General features: G+C 37.8%; 1 protein-coding gene across 1 annotated transcript in view; it reads left to right on the forward strand.

Annotated features, from left to right (window-relative positions):
- The window catches only part of CFAP299 (cilia and flagella associated protein 299), a 492,182-nt gene that overhangs the window by 17,260 nt on the left and 455,985 nt on the right, over positions 1-18,937 (forward strand). The window lies entirely within an intron of this gene.

The raw sequence follows: 18,937 nt of genomic DNA on the forward strand, positions 1-18,937 counted from the left end.
GTAGTTATATACTAGAAATATGAGTGACTTTTGCCTTAGAGTTCTTTGTACTTTTGTTTTTGAGTTCTTTGTACTTTTGAGGCCTAAATCCTTGGTATCATTTATGTTCTCACATTTTTGTAAACATCAATTCATTGAACTCTATTAATGATCACTGGCTTTTGTTAATGTGACTTATACATGGTTATATAAAATATGAATCCAATAAAGTACATTAAATATATTAAGAAAGAGATGTACACCTGAAGTGATAAGACGTTTGGAAAACGACTTGGCAAGGTAATTGTCTATTTACTTTTTAAAAATGAATGCTAAAGTTTTAAGTGTTGGAGAGGATAATTACTTAGAAATGGGTGTATTATTCTTAGATAACATTTAAAAAATACCCAGTAATTATGGGTTGAAGTCTCCTATGTATTTATTAAAAAAATAACATTTGGTAGTGGAATGTGAATTGGCTCTGGGAATGTGCAATTTTAATTGATCGTTTTAGTGGTTCTTGTGTTTCAGAACTGTAGAGTATTGGAATTTAATATACCGACATTCTGTAACATATTAGTTTTCTATTGCTGCCATAACACATTACTACCAAATTAGTGGCTTAACACAACACAAAGGTATTTCTTCATAGTCCTGTAGGTCAGAAGTCAGAGCACAGTGGCTCAGCTGGTTCTCTGCTCGGTGTATCACAAGGTTGAAATCCTGGTGTTGGCTGGAATGAGTTCTTCTCTGGAGGCTCTGAGGATGAGTCTACTTCTACACTTGTTTAGGCCAATTTCAGTTCCTTGTGATTTTAGGACTGAGGTCTCGTTTCCTTGTCATCTGTCGATCTGGGGACTCATCTTTGCTCCTGTAGGCTCCCACGTTCTTTCTTAGGCTCTCCATGTGGTCACCCTCCAGCAGGAGTGTACCAACCTTTACATTTATCTGACCTCTCCTTACACAATGTCTTTCCTGACTTCAGTCACAGAAAGATCCATCCTTCTAAGGACTCATGTGATCACGCTGGGTCTATCTTGATAATCCACGATAATCTCCCTGTTTTAAGGTCTGTAGCTTACATCTGCCAAGTCCCTTGTATTATGTAATGTAATATATTAACAGGTTCTAAGGCTTAAGGCATTGGCATCCCTGAAGGGGCCATTCTTCTTACCAAAGGTAGTTTATATAAAACTTCAATAATTTATTCAGCACAATTACACTTGACTTCTATTCACAGAAAATTGAAATGATGCAAAGTACATGTGTACATGTGATGTGTCTTATATAAAACATCAGGGGAGTCTTCTCTTTCTGTAGGTATCAATAAATGTTTATCAGTCAGAAGTAGAAGTATAGAGTTTTTTGTGAGATTTTATAAGGAATTAATATATATTCATGTTTTATTAGAGATGTGTCCTATTGTGTATCAAGAGGAGCTGGTCATGTCTAAAGTGTAAATTCTATCTAGGTACACGTCCATTTTGTGTTTGGATCAAAATGAGTATTTATTCTATGTAGTCGTGTCTTTAACTGGCCAGAGCTGGAAGTCATCAGACTACTTATTCCACCCGGAGCTGCTAGCATCGGAAGCCTTTTCATCTGCACATCTTCTCATCTCCTTTGTGGGGATGGGCCCCATATGTTTCCTCTTGTCCCACGTGGGAGTTACTTTGTTTCCTTCCCTGCCAGGTCCATTGTGTTATTGGCAGCAGGGCCAGCAGAGTGTGGACACCAAATATGTCCTGTGTCCATATTTGCGTGAGGATCACTTTGAAAACATGCCAACTGGTACCAACTTGGAAACACTTGATTCTACTATCAGATTATCGTACATACTTTTGTGCTGTGTGAGTGAGCAGCCCCAGGTAGATCACAACCCTCTTCTCTAGCACTTACAGAGCACCCATTTCAAGAAGTGCTGGCACCTAAGAGTGTGGCTTGTCACAGATTAGCTTCTCCAGGAAGCAGAAAATGAGAGGAGTACAGAAGGCTTGCTGGGGAAGTAACACCTGTGAAAGGGAAAGTTAGGAAACAGCACTAAGCAAGGTCAGAATCTTGATGCCAAAGTAACATGGACTCTCAGCACAGCAGAAAGCACCAGAGTGAGAGTTGTCCATTAAAGGAGTCCCACATTGGGTGAAATGTCAGGCCCTAGTACCTCGACTGTACCCAGCCATTGTCTGGGGCTGTCCCTCGAAAGTGTGAGCTCAGCTTGAAACTGAGGCAGACCCTGGAAGGGTTACAGGCTGAAGGCTCTCAGCTCAGCACTCCTCACAGCCAGGTGGTGAGGCCTTTCTCCCCGGGGTATCTTAGTGATGTGTCCTGTGCCTGCCACAGTTTGCCCCTCGTGATGTTCAGATCCATTTTGTGCGTGTAGGGACCAGCAATTCCAGAGCACCGAGGGCCTCTCTCCCTGAGAGGAGACTCAGAAGGGGAAAGTTAGTGAGATGAGCTACAGTCCCCATCACTGCTGGTTTGAGGGCCAGAGCTGGTTCTCATCATCTCATTCTGCTATCTGTCCTAAGTTCTGTGCCTTCAGCTGTCACCTCTCTGAGTCTCAATCATGAGAACGAGGAGGCCCTGGTAATCCTACCCTCCCTTGGCTGGGGTTGCTGCATTTCTCATTCTCATTTAAAATTCTGTAAGGGAATATCAAAAGTTGCCCGAGTGAGTCCCTCGAGTTGTCACTTGTTACTCTGCACCCCCATTCTGTAACAGCAGTCCCCTGAACTGATCAGCAACAATTACTCTTCACAAGATAGTGCCCCTGCTTCTTGCCTGCTGGCCCTTGGGCATAAGAAGCCCAAAGTGCTCATGTGGCAGCCATGGTTTTTAGTTCAGTGAGACACTTGCTGTTTTCCCTGGTGAGAGTGTTCTGAAAGATGGCACCTTACCCATGAACAATATTGCCCCTAAGCTGACGATTCAGCTGTGCCTTCACTGGGCCGTTCCAACACTTTCAGGCTGACAGCTTCCGATGGGGCAGTATGTGATGTGGCCAGAGGATCCCACGGTCATGAACTCCCTCCCACACCTCTGTGTTGTAAAGTGGGTTCCCTGGTTGGGATGCTGTGTTGTATTGGATTCCCTGCCGTGGACTAGGCATTCTGTAAGCACCTAGATAGTGGCTCCAACTGAGGCCAAGGGAGACAGAAGAGGCACACTCATACCTGGAATAGGTAAGTACTCTTGTGGTAGTGAACTTTTGTCCACAGACAAAAGACAGAAAGGGCCCAGTGTAGTCAGATTAACTCCATTGTTCTCCTTGAGAAATAGGCCCTACCAGGGACTCAGTATTGGTCTTTGCTGCTGGCATAGCCTGGAAAACTTATGAAATGACAGACCCCACTCTTTGTAGGGTTTATCTGTCCTCCAGAGTATGTCTTATAAAAGCAATGTGACAGCTACCTCTTGTTCATTCTTCCAATCAGTGTGATGTCACTGATGAAATTAATCAATGTGATGTTTTGTGGGATGTCCAGTTGGACCAGATTCCATTATGACAGGTGATAGAGAGTTAGTATAGCCTTGAGGCAAAACTGTGGGTGAATATTGTTGTCTGTTTAATGTGAATTCATTGATTTTGACCTCATTTCCCAATTGGGATAGAAAAGAACTCACTCACCAAATCAGTAGCTACATACCATGTACCTGAAGTCATATTAATTTGTTCTAGCAGCCAGCATGGCACCTGCAGTCAACACTGCTACTTAGATGAGCTTGTGGTTGTCTACATTCTCCAGGATCCAGTGTGAGGATTATGCCAACTGCTAAGTTTGACAGTCTAAATTAGAAATTCGACTCAGTTATCCCTGGGTGGATCCATGGACACAGTAGACCTATTATAAACCAACCCTTGACCATGACTCCATTTGTTATCTTACCTCCATATGTCTTTACTCTAACAGTAGGACCGTGATGATGCTTTGGATCTCCAGATACCAATCTCAGCTGTGACCTTGCATCCAATAGTCTATCAACTATCTGGGTATTCTCCTTTCCTTAGTGTCTACTCATTTAAGTAAATGGTTAAAAGGTCCTTTTGGGGAAGAAAAGAGGGAATCATTGTAATGGATACTTTATATAGCTTTACAGGTCCATTCCTTTAGGACTTGGTAACTTCTTCAGTCAACAGGTTCTTAGTCTGAAAACTGGATCAGGTATGGATACTGGGCAAGACATCCTGACTTTCTATTGGGATGACTGCCTTCAGTGTCAGATAATCAACTTTGATTTCTTATTGTGATACAAATTGAATAATACCATTTTTGGCTGCCCATCTGTTTTGCCCAAAGGAATGCCATGTTCAATAAACCAACTCTATAACTTTCTGTAGGTTCCCTAACCTTGGCAACCACTCTAACCTCATGGGTCTTTATAATAATTACAAGCATCTGGATTCCTGTGGTTAAGCTCCACCTCTTAGCTTCTATTACATCAAGACACCATTATTCCCATTCTTCTCAGCAAGCCAGGGTCTGTGACAGGCTCTTTTACATTTAGCCCTGGACTGCATTGGAGAGCCACTACTGAACTTCTTTCTTAGTGATTCTGGTGCCATTCTGACAAGCACATTTCTGATGGCCTTGGTGACTGGGTATCCTCTGTGTCCTTCCATGGACCATAATCCTATAGTGGATCTTCTGGTCTCACAGAATATGTCCATTGTAGCATGCCCATTTTCCTAAGCCTTTTAATTTATTCCTCAAAATTTGTCCCTGCAATTTAGACATTTCAGTTGTACTCGTTGTGGGCCATTGCTTGTTCCAGGTTCCTTGGAGTCACCCTAACAATGAGCTAAGTGATCCCATCTTCTGGGATCCTTACCAAAATGCTGTATCTTGTGTTCTGAGAGAGTGCTGGGAGTCAACAAACTGATTTGTTCAGTCTTAGGTCTGGCTTCCCTGTGTAGAATCCACAGAATCTAGTCCCATGAGCACTCCCCCAGTCCTGCTAGTATGTGTTGTCTTGGTCTTGCAGCTCCTTTGGAATCATGTTCCTTTCCTTACTTACCAGATGTGTCCCTGGCTGTGACTTAACCCTCTTATAGGCCTGGTGGTCAGAAGTGGAAGTGGGATATCTCCTGAGGTGGACACATGTCTTATGGGAGAAAGGACTCTGTTTTCTTATTGCATTGCTGCTGCTGATGGTGGGTGTTTCCTAGATCTTATCGGAGAAAGCTAGGCTACTTCTTTAGGTTCAGAAGATTCAGAGGTCTGGGGAGGTCAAAATTTTCAGGAGCAGCTACTCAGTTGTCTCTATTCCATGGGTCAGGATCCCAGATTTTCCTAATCAGAGCTCTGATTTTGATGTAGCAGACCTGCCCCTGCTGGCATCCAGTTGTCTCTGGACTTTAGCCACTGTGCCTATCAAGTCCTATGCTTGATCTTTATTTTCTACTTCCCCACTGCATGAGATGAGGACCTCTTTGGCTTTCTTACTTTGTTGCAGTTGTTGGTTAATTGCTCTTAGCTTTGCATTATTAACTTATAGGGCATCGAAGCAATTTAGCAATAATTATCTAATTCCATTGTTCTTATATTTATCATTCTCTATATATTTCAAATGCCCAAATCATCCCATTGGCTTAGACATTCCAGTCTAATTGCATAGCATTCCAGCTTACCACATGAGGACGTTTTAACAGTTGGACTGCCACCTTGTGCTGGGGTTGTCTGCATGCCACTTACTTCCAGGGCTTTGGATCTCATTACTAGAGGGTTCATGGTGAGAGATCCAGTTCCCAAACCCCATCTTACTGGCTTCTGTCTCAGGCTACTCCAGATACAACCTGTCACAGACTAGACTGTTTGGAAAGCAGGCACAGAAATGACTTAAGAATTCAAAAGGCTAACTGGGAGTAATAAACATAAAAGGAAAAGGGTGGAAGCAAGATTGGATAGGGTGAGTTGTCAGACCTTAATGCCCACTTGGCAGTCTCTGCCAGATCAGTGGAAGGTCTGCAAAGCAAAGACTGCCTGTTGAAGGGGTCCCACAATTGGGGGATATAGGTCTTTGAACCATTGTCTTTTTCAGTGATTTGTGAAGGCTACCCCAAGAACAGTAGGACGTCTGCTCAATTGCTGAGGCTGACCAAGAAAGAGTTAACTAAAAGCTGTCAGTTAACCACGCTCCTTGAAGCCAGGCAGCAAGTCCTTTTATTTTTATAATTTTATGATTCATTTTTAAGAGTCAGATTTATTGGTGTTTTTAAAGTATTTAATTTGATGAGTTCTGACAAATACAGTAGTGTGACCCCTACCAAAATCAAGATAAGAACATTTCTATCACCCCCAAAAGTTTCCTCACGCCCTTGTATTTATGCCTTCGTGTCAGTTCCTGACAACCACTTGCCTGATTTCTGTACCTAGAGTTTTGCCTTTTCCAGAATGGCATATAAATGGAATCATACAGTATGGAGCCATTTTTTCACTAAGTATAAGGCTTTTGAGACTACGTGGTTACATGCATATTTGTTGTTTTTTTGCTGAGTAATATTTTATTTTATGGATGGACAATGATTTGTGTATCCATCCTTTCTCCACTTGATGGATAGTTGGTTGTTAGTTTTAGGCTTCTCTGATAAACCTGATGTAAATATTTGCAAATAGGTCTTTGTAAAGACATATATTATCTTAGGTAAATACCCAAGAGGGGATTGCTGGTTCATATGGCAGGTGTATATTTAATTTTATAAGAAATTTTCAAATGGGTTTCCAAAGTGTATTACTTTCTCATTAGCAAGGTATGAGACTTCCATTTGTACTTCCCAGACAGTGCACATGGTATTTTCGGGTTAATAACTTCAGCCAAGATAGCAGGTATAGTGGTTGGTATTGGATTATAGTTTAACATGTAGTTCCCTACTAATTAATGATACTGAGCATCTTTTGATGTGCTTCTTCGTCATCCATAAGTCTTCTTTGGTGAAATATCTTTTTATTATTGACTATAAGTGTTCTTTATATATTCTGGTTACAAGTTCTTTGCCAGATACACATTTTGTAAATATATTCTCTCTGTGCATTTAAAACTTTTTTTTTAACGGTGTCTTTCAAATAGTAGAAGATTTTAATTGAGATGAAGCACAACTTAACAATTTTCCTTTGTGGTTCAGGGTTATTTTGTGTGTGTAATATTTGAGTATTACAAGGTCACAAATATTTTTTCCTATATTTTCTTCTAGAACTTTTAGAGTTGCAGGTTTTGTATTTAGATATATAATCAACTTTGAGGGTTTTTTTTTTTTTTTGGTATATTTTTCAAGGTAAGGGTCAAGGATTTTTTTGTTTTGTTTTGTTTTTAAATTTGGATTTACAGTAAAGTGAGAATTTATTAAAGGATGGATAGTACACTCTCAAGGGGAGAGAGGGCAGGCTCAGGTGAGCGGCTGCCCTGAGGTTTTTTTGGCAAATTGTTACCATGGGGTGTAAAAATGAATAGGCAGAATATTCATTAGGGAGGGAAGGGTTTGGGGTCAGATTTTCATCCCAACTCCACCTTCCCAAAGGGAGGAGGGATTTTTGTCCTTATTTAGTCTGTATCAGAAGAGTCATGGTGTCGGTGCATGATGGGTACTTGTAGTCTGCCAGGCTAATTTTATTGAAATGAGGGCATAATGAGCAAAAGGTTACATTCGGACACTGGAGATTCTTGCCTTTTTCCACCTTTCTTTTTTTGGCCTCTGGGCTGCTTATCACCTCCAAATGTGTAACCACTTATTAGCCCAGAGGTTCCTGCTTCTCTTTCTCTGCCCAGGGACTCCTGGTGCCTATATGATGTATGGTTTCCTGCATTTGGCCTGTGGCCCTCCTTTCTGCCCAATTTCTGCCATTTGGTCTGTGTCCTCATTTCTCTGCTCATATCTAGCTATCTGCCTACTCTAACATTATGACTTTTTAATTTGTACTTGATTTAGTTTATATATTCTCTTTTTCTTCGTATCTATATGTTGATATGATATATTCATATATCATTGATATATATATATATGTATATATATATATGTATGTATGTATGTATTAAGAAACAGACTTTCATATGAGGGAATAGTCTTTCAGTACACTGATCTGAGTGTGTTTTGTGTATAATATATAATAATAATAATAATTAGTAGTATTGTAACTATCATTTGCTGACGTGTGCCAGGCACTTTAGAGCATTTTATGTTTTGAGATAATTTCTATCTTCTTAAAATTGTTGAGGCTTCTTTTGTGCCCAAGTACATGATAAATCCTAGAAAATGTTCCATGTGCACTTGAAAAGAATGTATATCCTATTTTTGGGGGGTGTAATGCTCTGAAAATATCCACCAAATCCAATTTTTCTATTGTATCATTTAATTTCTCTGTTGCCTTATTTATTTTCTGTCTGGAAGATCTGTCTAGTGATGTTAATGCAGTGTTAGAATCTCCAACAATGATTGTATTCCCATCAATTTCCCCCTTTATCTCTGTTAGTAATTGTTTTATGTACTTACGTGCTCCTATATTGGGTGCATATATATTAACGAGTGTAATATCCTCATCTTGTATCACTCCTTGAATCATTATAAAATGTCCTTCTTTATCTTTCTTTATGGCCTTTGTTTTAAAGTCTATTTTGTCTGAAATCAGTACTGCTACACTTGCTCTTTTGGCTTTTCCACTTGCATGGAATATCCTTTTCCATCCTTTCACTCTTAATCTATATGTTTCCTTCTCCCTAAAGTGGGTCTCTTGTATGCAGCATTTTGAAGGTTCTTGCTTTATTATCCAGTCTGCCACTCTATGTCTTTTGATTGGAGCATTTAGTATATGTTTTAGCTTATTTAATGTTGACAACCACCTTGTCAATATAATTATCTCCATTTTACAGTGGAAAAGCTGAGTACTTGGAGTTTACATATCAGTTTAAACAACCATTGAGAGGCAGTTGTAGGATGAAAGCCCAAGCAGTCTGGTGTTGGATCCTGGATTCGTAACTACTACACTTCATTGCCTCATTTAATGAAATAAGGTCACTAAATGCTGTATCCTCAGCACATAGCCTCTTCCTTTTACATTATACTCTATGTGTTCTCAATCATGTGAGTTGTATGACCAAGCTAATACTAAGGTGAAATCATAAGCACCAATTACTACCTGGTAATATTGGATTTGGAAAGGGAGTCATGAAATGCAGGTTTATCTTTATCAGAATCCTGGTAGCTTGTTTCATTCACTTTAAGTAGCAAATTGGGCAATACAGACTTTTGATGACTAAACATTCATGTCCTTAATATGTTTACTTTAACACAATATTAAATCAGTTCTGAAAAGGTGCAGGTGTGTTTGGGTAGCTTTTCTCTCTAAGTAGTGAATTTGTAACATTAGCAAAAATGTTTTTGCACCTGGATTTGGATAGCGATAATAAACTTTCTCAGCCTAAGAATAAATTTGGACTCCTTTAAAACATGTTTTTATGTGATTTAATAATATTCTAAATGTAAATAATTTTGGAAAACCCTACAGCAATAAATAAATAAAATTTGTTTACATAAGTGCAACAAAACATTTCCTTTTAGTAGGGATTGTTTCTGCTTGTAACAAGTTAATAATCTTCAAGCAAAAGGGGCTAGATTAGAGGCAGTAATTTGTTTATGGAGTCCAGGGCTGTTATTCATAGGTTTAAAATGATTCTGCTCTTTTGAATCCTTTTCTTCTATTTTTTAGTACCAACTGATAGTTCTGGTTTATTTCTTTTGTGAAGATGAAGCTTGTTCCTGGCACAGACTCTGCACTGGCTCTTCTTTTTATTCGGAAAACTCTTCTGCCTGATTGATCATTATGTGGCTGTCTTCTCTCGGTCATTCAGATCAACAGTCCATATCTCAGTATCTCAGTGGAGGTATCCCCAGACTGTCAGTCCAAACTAGCCACACAGTTGCTTGCTACAACGTTGCTCTATTTTATTTTTCTCTGAGGTCTTAATAGGTTTTTGTTTGTCTTGATTGATTGATATATGCCGTTTTTCTCCTCAACTACAAGTAAGCTCTGTATGAGCAGGTATATTTCTTTTGTTCACCACTGTCTCACCAGTCAACCTTAGTGCCCGATAAATAGTAAGTTCTCAACTACTAGTTGAATAAATGACTTTTTGATTCAGGACTTCAGAGTGCCAGATGCTAGATGTATTACGGATGAAGTAGCAGTAAAACGGTTTGTCGCTGAATTTGCAACATTGATGTTTATCTCGCATTGCCAATGGAGTCCCAGGTATGGCGCCCATAGCTTCAGTAACTTATGCATTTTGAATCTACCTTCTTTTAAAAAAAATCACATTATCAAAACCTATACCTACTTATATCTTCTAAAAACTTAACTTCTATGTGTAATTAGTACTTAGGAAAATTGCTCCTAAGTTAGATTGAGAATCAATGGCAATGATTAACAGGTCAATAGCTAAGTAGCATTTATGTATCATATATAACATATATGATCTATAAATATGTGTAATATAAACTTTATATTTGTGGTATAAATACACATTACACAAAATTTACAGTCTTAAGCATTTTAAAGGGTACAGTTCAGTACAGTATATTTACATTATTGTGCAACCAATCTTCAGAACTTTTTGGTCTTAGGATACTGAAACTCTATACCTATTGAACAAAACTCTCTCTTTTCCACTCCCCCAGTCCCTACTACCCCCATTCTACTTTCTGTCTCTGTGATTTTGACTACTTTAAGATACCTCAGATAAGTGGAATCATATACTATTGTCTATTTTAATACTGGTTTATTTCACTTAACATGATGTCCTCCAAGGTTCATCCATGTTGTAGCATGTTTCAGAATTTCCTTTGTGATTTTCTGAAGAGCATATTAATTTTTTTAGTCTTTTTTTCAGCTCTTAAAAAGTATTAACTATATCCCAGATATTATTATTATATATAGCCTTGACAGTAGTTATTAATATCAACTCACATGCCTTTTTTTTTGGCTGATCAAAACTTCAGAATTATGGATGATATTTTTATGATACCTATCCATCAGGATATGCCATGTCTTAATTGAAAAGTAAAAAAGGTACATCACACATAAGCTCTAAGAGGAATAACTTTAGGTAGACATGGGGATGTCAGTACATTCAGCACACAGATTATTTAATGGGCCTTGTACATTTGCTTCTAGAATGTCAAAAGCATGGGTCATGGACATGTTCTCCTGGCAGAGGTAGGGATCCAAGGGAGAGAGACCCAGACTTGGGTCTTGAACCGGCACACTGTCATTTCTGTACCGTTCTATTCACCAAGGGAAGTCACAAGGCCAGGCCAGATTCAAGGGGTGAAGAAATAGTCTCTGCCTCTTGATGGAAGAGGGTTGCCAAATTATATTGCAAAGAGCGTAGATGTGGGGAGAGCTATGAAAGACAGAGCCCATTTTTGTAATAATTGGAGCCATTTTTACAGTCACAAATTAACCAACATCCTGAATTCTGTGTTCACCATCCTCTTGTTTTCCTTTTTATGTAATTGTATGTCTATATGTGTTCTAAAAAGTCAATTTTAAATTTTAGTGGTTTTAACTTTACAAAGGATGATACTGCTGAATATACTCTCTTGGGACTTACTTTCTCAGATAATATTTTATTACTAAGAATAATTTATGTTGTTGTGTGTTGCTACAGTTTATTTTTTGCCTTCTCCGTGACATTCTGTTGGTGGTATCACCACTGAGTCTTAAGCATCCTTGTTGAAAGGGATTTGGTTTGCTTATAGGTTTTGCTGTTGTGAACAGAGCTGCTATGAACATGTCTCCTTATGCACATTTCTCCTGGGCATATGCCATCCATTGGGATGTATCAATTGTAGAGTATGTGCATGTTTAACTACTTCTGAAGTAGTTGAGCCAGTTTGCCTTCCTACTACCAATTAGTCAAATGTCTTTTGGCTCTCCATCCCATTCAATACTTGTATGGTCAGCATTTGTTTCCTTTTTGCCATTTGAATATTTTTAAAGTGACTTCTCATTGTAGTATTGATTTGTGTTCCCTAACTGCTAAAGGCATTGAATTGAAAAATCCCTTCGTATGTTTTTTGGCAATATAGGTTTCTCTTTTGTACTTTTCTTATTTTCTTGTAGGAATACTTTATTTATACTTGTTTCAGCTTTATATACTTCAGGTAGCTTCTTCCAGTTTGCAGATTGTCTTCTCCCTTAATTTAAAGTGTCTTTTGATAGTCAGAATGTGAAATTAACTTGGGTATGAGGTTATTAGGAGTCACTGAGTGATTTATACATTTGCTTTAAGTCATGCATAGAGCAGAGATGCATATTGCCACTCCTCCGCACATTCCTTAGATCGTATACTGCTATTTGAGGGACTGGTTAAGAATAGCAGACACCTGAAAGAGGCTCTGATGATATGGGAGAAATTGGGAAGAAAATTCCCTATTAAAAAAAAAAATCCTAAAATGAAGACATTGTCTTTAGTGTTTTCCTTCAAATCATTGTAACACTTTCATTTTAACATCTTTCAGTGTTAGCATTCCTGAACAATAAAATGGTCAAGTGGTGTCTTTAAAACTATAAACAACTGATAAATATATGTGGTAGGGAGCTATATAATTCTAGCTTAATGTCTGTGAAATGAGAATTTGTACATAGTTCAGTACCTTCGTGAAGGTAAACAAAGAAAGGAAAAAATATGAGAAATTTTAGCTGATTTCAAATATAGTTATTTATGATAGTTCAAAATAAAAAATTAGAGTTATTGGCAACTCTAAAATCCTCAGAAACATAACCCTTGATAAATATATTCAAACATTGAAAGCATTATAGGTGTCAGAAAGTGTATTTTTAATGTGCATTATTAGAAGGTAGAGTCTAGATTAAAATTGCAAAACTCAAACCAGATTTAAAATGTACTAGGATTCACCATTTTTACAAAGTTATTGACAAATTCATCCATAAAATTTAACCTTTTTTTATCTGTGTTGTTGTTATTACTTCTTAACAAGTTATTCCTACAAGATCTGTCAGATTATATCATTCTTAAACTAGAAGAAAATGGATTTCTACATACATACGAAGAAAACATACTTCTTAAATGTCATCAGAATGTAAATGTTGATGGTTTTGTCACGGATTGTATGAATTTTGATTTTGTTTTCACAGCTTTTCTATTTTAGCTTTTAAAGAAGGTAGAAAAATGTTCCAAAACTATGCGCTTCTAAATTTGGTCCTTTCTGACAGGGAGGAATTATTTGAAGCACCTGAAATCTGATCTGAGCCTTGGAGAAAGGTACCACAAAATGATAGCGTACATGATTACAAAGCAAAGAGGATTAGAAAGAGCAATATATTTTTGGAAAAAAGGGCAAGCACACCACTTGGAACGTTTTATCAAGAGAGGGATACAGAAGTGAAAAGTAATCCTTCTGCTTTATTTGGCATTTTTGCTGTGTTCGATTTTGGTCTTTGCATTTGGCAAAGTACATGGAGACTCTGGAGAAGGTCCAGCGAAGATCAGCAAAAGTGATGTAAGGAATGGGGACTAGCTCCTAAGAGAGGGCTCAGTGGGATCAGGACTGTTTAACTTGGAGAAGGGAAGACTAAGGGGTGATTTAACTGTCTTCAAGCATTTGAAAGGTTATTACATGGAAGATGCAGAACAGATGTTCTTTTACCTCCACAGGAGACCAAATAAAAGGAAATAGTTTTAAATTGTAGCAAGAGAAAAAGTTCAGTTGGTCATAAAGATGGATATAACTATAAAGAAGGGATTAAACATTGAAACAGGTAACCAAGGAATATGGGGGAGTTCAGTCCTTAGAGATCTTTGAAACTAGGAATAGAGAGCCCTCTGCCTAGGATGCTGTGAGTGTCTTCCATCGCAGTGCAGGGAGCTGCCCTGTTTCTCTTTTTGAAACTCTTCCAACTTCAAGATTCAGTGCATGTTATTTCTATTCTTGTGGAGTTACCTGGAAGACAGTCAGTTAGGAGTATGTATCCAAGGACAGAAGCTAGAATTCAGCAAAGGCAGAGATCAGAGGTCTACCCGGTGTCTCCTTGAGCGTCTCTGATCTCCTCCTAACTCCATAGTATTAGCAACTGGACCAGAGAGGAGAAAGTATTTCTCACCTGCTCATTTGTAGAACTATAGTACGTATGTTCTTTCTTCCCTGGGCTTTCTGAATGGAGTAATTATTCAGGAAATTATACCAGCTGCTACTATAGGGAAGGTCGGGCATCACACTAAATTATCTCAATCGCAGGGAGATGGTATTTTTCTCCTTTCAAAGATAAGGAAACCAAGACTTAGAGAATTTAGTTACTAACTTTAGGCCCTTCAAAGAGTCAGTGACAAAGGCAGAATTTTTGTTTGGCCTTCTTTTTTGTTTCTTTGTTTTATTCTATGGAGAAATTGTACACATTTAGAAGTATTCTCCATTGATAATGGCAGTTTTTGTTAATATTAAGAATAGAATGTGGGTACAAAAGTAATAATCATCATTAGGAGAATATAAGGAAATACGTGTTGAATGAATGATGACCAAGACTTAGGTTTGAAGGGAAATTTGGTGATGTTTTGTGATATGTGTCATAATTAAGTTGCTCCCCTTCACTAAAGCAGCATTGTGTGTAACCAGAGATGGTTATTTCCTTTGGCCATTTGATCCCTAATTAAGACATCTGAATGGTGGCCACATGAATCATAAAACTTTACAATTCAAATAAACTTTGTAGTTTGAGCATTGACACTTCCTAAAGGCATGAGTGACATGGAATATTGCAAACTTCCACAATTTAGTTAAACACAAAGTGATATTATAAGTATTTTAGAGGAAATTTAAATAAATAGCATAGTATATGTTTAATGTGATGTTTGATTCACTAATTCTTAACTGTCCTCAGTCAATACTTCATTTAATTTTATCACTACCTAAAGTTTGTTTAGAGTTTAACTTATTCCAGCTCTTTGTATTTCTAGTAAAAAATACTTCTGGGAAAATTCAAAGAGATAAAGGGATATAAACAATCTTTTTAAAATTTAAAAATTAGCAGTTAACATACTACAGCGTTTATCTTGTTTTTAGAAAAATGTTACCCTTCTCATTAATTTATTCCATGAAAAACTTTAAAGAACCTGGGGCTATGTACTATGCACTCTTAATTTGTTAGGGTAGCAGAAACGTGAATTCTTTCAGTGGGTTTGGTTACTGTCTCATTGCTGTGATGTCATCTTATCCTTGGGAAGCTTTATCAGGAGAATATTGTTAAGAGGCCCTGAGTGTTATTTTCTAGGATAAGAATTCTCTTTGCCCAGTTTCTCTTTTGCATTCCATAATTTACACTTACTTCATAGTAAAGAGAAAGATAATGGATAACATTTATTAGTGCCACAGAGGGCATCATCTATGGTGTGTTCTATGCAGCGGTTTCTTCCTGTATGACAGGTATTCCTCCAAATGAGGTAGTCTAGATTATCTCATCTAATCCCCATCGTTGTCCTATGAGGGGGCCTTAATTAGGCCCCTTTTATGGAATAAGAAACTGAGTATGTGGGATGTAGACCACAGTCACAGAGACGTTAAGTAACTACCTCTAGATCACCCCGCTAGTAAATGGAAGAGTAAGGATTCATACCTTTGCAATCTTGTGACCATGCTTTTTGCCTCATACTGTGCTTCCTGTCTGTTTGAGACCACTTGCTTGTGAAAATCTCAATCATCATTTCAATTGTCCCAAGCTTTCTGTACTTCATTTCTAATTAATAGTCTGAGTCAATATACAGGTCTTATTTTTTTTTTTTTTTTGCTTATTAAACACTTGCCATAAAACCTTTACAATTCAAATAAATATGTTACAAGATACTACTAAATGAATCTGTTTTGTGTGACACATTTTAGGATAAAAGTTAAGCATGGAAAAGCCCCTTTCATTGAAGAACTTCCAGATCAGAAAGGAGGTTAACACATAAATTCAACTAAATATATTCCTTGAAGCAGAATGCGCTAACTGGAATAAGAGAAGTAAAAACAACATATTCCAGAAGCACAGAGGTGGGAGAGATTCATTCTCACTTGGCAAGTGTAGTGCCATGGAGCTTGCTATGGGGAGAGAGAGCTAAAGGATCTATGTTAAATAGGGTGACTACGAGATGTGGGCACACACAAGGAGCCATAGTGGAAATAGCGGCGTTCCTCCCAGCAGCTTATGCCCGTTGAGGATTTTGGGGAATGCGGCAGCAGGTAGGTATATGTCTCTTACTTGCTGGATCAGGAAATGGCACCTCGACCCACACACAATATCCACCCATCTGGCTGTTCACTCTTTTATCAAATCTCTGGTTAAAGTAATGTCTATTAATTGGGATGATGATTGTTTTCCTTAATGGGTTTGCATTTTTTTCAAACTCAAGAAGATTTAAAATGGAGTATAAAAGTGTTTAAGACTCAAAATTAGAGCATTTGTATTTGTGTGTTAGGGAAGAATCTGTTCATAATTAGTATTATATTTGCTTAAAATGAGCAAATTTCAGCCTTTAAAATGATACCCTAGTAGCTTCAAATTAAAATATGTAATTGAGTAAGTAGTTTCAACTTGTGGTTTTATGTATAAATGTTTCTAAATTTATATGTTGTATGGGAACATTTAAGAGAATTTAAGATTGTCCTTTTTATATGTTTAATTTACTAAATATACAAAAATTGCTAAAGTACTTCGGAGAGTTTTTTCCTAATAAGACAAATTCAAGTATTTAAAAAGGAAATTGAGTATATTGAATTTATGAATGCACTTTCATATATTTGAAGGTATTTAATTTTATAAATGGAACCAAATGTCAATCAATCAAAGGCTTCTTAAACAGACCCTTAAAAAATTTCTAGGCTTATAACTAAGATTTATCAGTAGAATTTAAAAGGCTAGAGAAGAAGGTGGTTTGCATCCCAAAGCTGCCTGTGCAATGACATCAATAATAGGGGTAAAAGTCTAACTGGAACGGGCTTAAGAGGGAATGGAGGGAGTGGAATTGGACAGCAAGCATGGATCCACTATAGACCCAGACATTAGTGTCATTACTTAGATGTTGACTGTGGTGCTGGCTGCAGCTTTGAAGTCTTACCCTTAAATGACAGTGCAGAGCAGCAGGCCTTCCTGAGAGGGACCAGAATGGGTAAGATAACAAGACTGTGCATGAGCTCACCTGTGACACCTGCGAAGGTGGGTTTCAGGAGATGGAGATGGTTGCAGTTCTGCAGACAGGGGCTAAAAGCTGCAAATGTAACTTTTACCTTCAGTAAAACCCTGTTTGTACAAAGAGACGTCTGAGAGCTGAAACTCACTCTACAAGAGTAAAAAAAGAGGAGGAAAAATCTGGGACAATGAAGGGACCACGAAACTGGAGGGGCTGTGGAGAGTAGATGCCTTAGGGTTCTGGATGAAAGGAACAGAAGCGCATTTTATAGCTGGGTCTCATAAGGCACCAGAACCCAGGAACTCAAAAGTTGGGAATGAAGTTTGCTTTCTGTGTTTCTCCAGTGTCTCATGGTCACTCACTTCTTCTTTTGTCTGCCTGTCTGTGTCATTCTTTTCTGTCTTTAGCTACAAATCTGCTTCTCTGCTTCTCTGTGTTTATGCCGTAGAGTGACTGACACAACTTTATTTGACTTCCTGTTCAAGCAATCAGAAACTCGTAAAAGTAGTGCGTCACAACTGCGAATTTCCAGGACCAAAAATGCGACTGACCCAGATCCAGTCACTTCTGGCTAAGAGAGCAAAGTGTATGGTCCATTGTCCTCTTAACCAGCATGAATATCTCCTCTGAAAAGGAAACTCATCTTTGTCTTGGAGAGGGTGTGAAGGGGCATGCTGGAAATGGATGGGCATTTCTGCTGTAGGGCACACGTCTGGAAAATGCAACTAAAGAAGAATATTATTCCAAATCTAATTTTTAAATGGAAACTAATTTAAAACTTAATTCATAATAATCAAAAGATTTTTCACATAATGCTAAAGTTGTCTTTCATCAAGTTTAAGGAATAAAATGAAGCACAGTAATCAGGTCAGTGATTTCCAGAGTTTTTTGTTTTTTGGTTTTCCTTCAGCAGAATCTTTTTGCAAATGAAATCTCATGTGCAACTATACAAGGTAGAACAGATGTGGACAGAGTGCTGTGGCAGAAGTATTGTCACGGAGCACGGCACCCTCCCTACCCCTTCCTCTGAAGGATACATATTATATTCTACTAGCTGCCATCTTCTACTTCTGTTTCTAGCCCCTTCTCTAACCCCAGCATCCACATGGAACTACTCTTGGAGTAACTTAGAGGAATTTCCTCTCTCTTGACTTATTTTAATTACATATGCTCTTCATTTTGGCATTGTGTTCTATGTGAATAGTTTCATGTACGTTTGTGTTAAGGACCATAAAGGGACCACTGGCCTTTTTGGTTCACCAGTGACCCTCCCAACCCAGACCACTGGCTGGAACACAAATGTGCTGAAGTAGTAGTTGTATTGAAGGAATAGAGATAAATTAATAAAATTAGAAAGACAGTGTCACACTTTAAAAAAAATTCACCTAACATCTTGTAGTTGTGCAATAAGTATTTGCTGGATTAAGTCAACTTAAAAATGAAAATATAACCTCTATCTAATGCTACTTGGTAATATTACAGTTGTGGCTGTGGCTGTGACAACATATCTAATGAAAATTTGACAGTCTTTCTGGATTAGCTAATATGTGGTTTAGGCCTAAAAAATGACTTAATGAAGTTTAGAAGTTGTTACTAATTTTCTTCTTCTGGATTTTTCCCAGATAATTCTGCAAAAGAAGTCAAATAAAAAAATATTCTTGTTTACCACTTGCATAAAAATTACTGCCACTTATATAGTGGATTACTAATTTGTGTATAATCCTATCTCAGCACATTGAATCTGAATGAAACAAATTTTTGAATTTTGTTTTTATATATATATTTTAAT

Source organism: Camelus dromedarius, chromosome 1 (assembly GCF_036321535.1).
Source record: "Camelus dromedarius isolate mCamDro1 chromosome 1, mCamDro1.pat, whole genome shotgun sequence".
Classification (NCBI taxonomy): domain Eukaryota; kingdom Metazoa; phylum Chordata; class Mammalia; order Artiodactyla; family Camelidae; genus Camelus; species Camelus dromedarius.